Consider the following 319-nt stretch of genomic DNA (forward strand, 5'->3'; position numbering starts at 1 on the left):
GTTTAGGAGCCCCGGAGCCAAATCCACCTCAAAAACCTCCCCTTGCTGGTGGTCTGGAGACGAGTGGCCGGGTTGGGAGCCTTACTGATTGCTCTGACGACCTTTTTTTCCTTTCCTTCCACCCCGCGGTCCAGAAATCCCCTTCCAGGGCTGGATTCACCCCACGAGAGAGGAACCTTCAAACCACCCCTGCCTGCCTTGTGCTGATTTCCACCCCCAAAAAAAAGGCGATGTGGCCTCTCGACTCATGTCCCCGGAGGGCTGGGGGCTGCGGGGTCTAGACGTTGTCCTGTGGGAACGGGGGCTTGGCTCTCACAGC

This window comes from Apaloderma vittatum, unplaced genomic scaffold (assembly GCF_000703405.1).
Source record: "Apaloderma vittatum isolate BGI_N311 unplaced genomic scaffold, ASM70340v1 scaffold25885, whole genome shotgun sequence".
Taxonomy (NCBI): Eukaryota; Metazoa; Chordata; class Aves; order Trogoniformes; family Trogonidae; genus Apaloderma; species Apaloderma vittatum.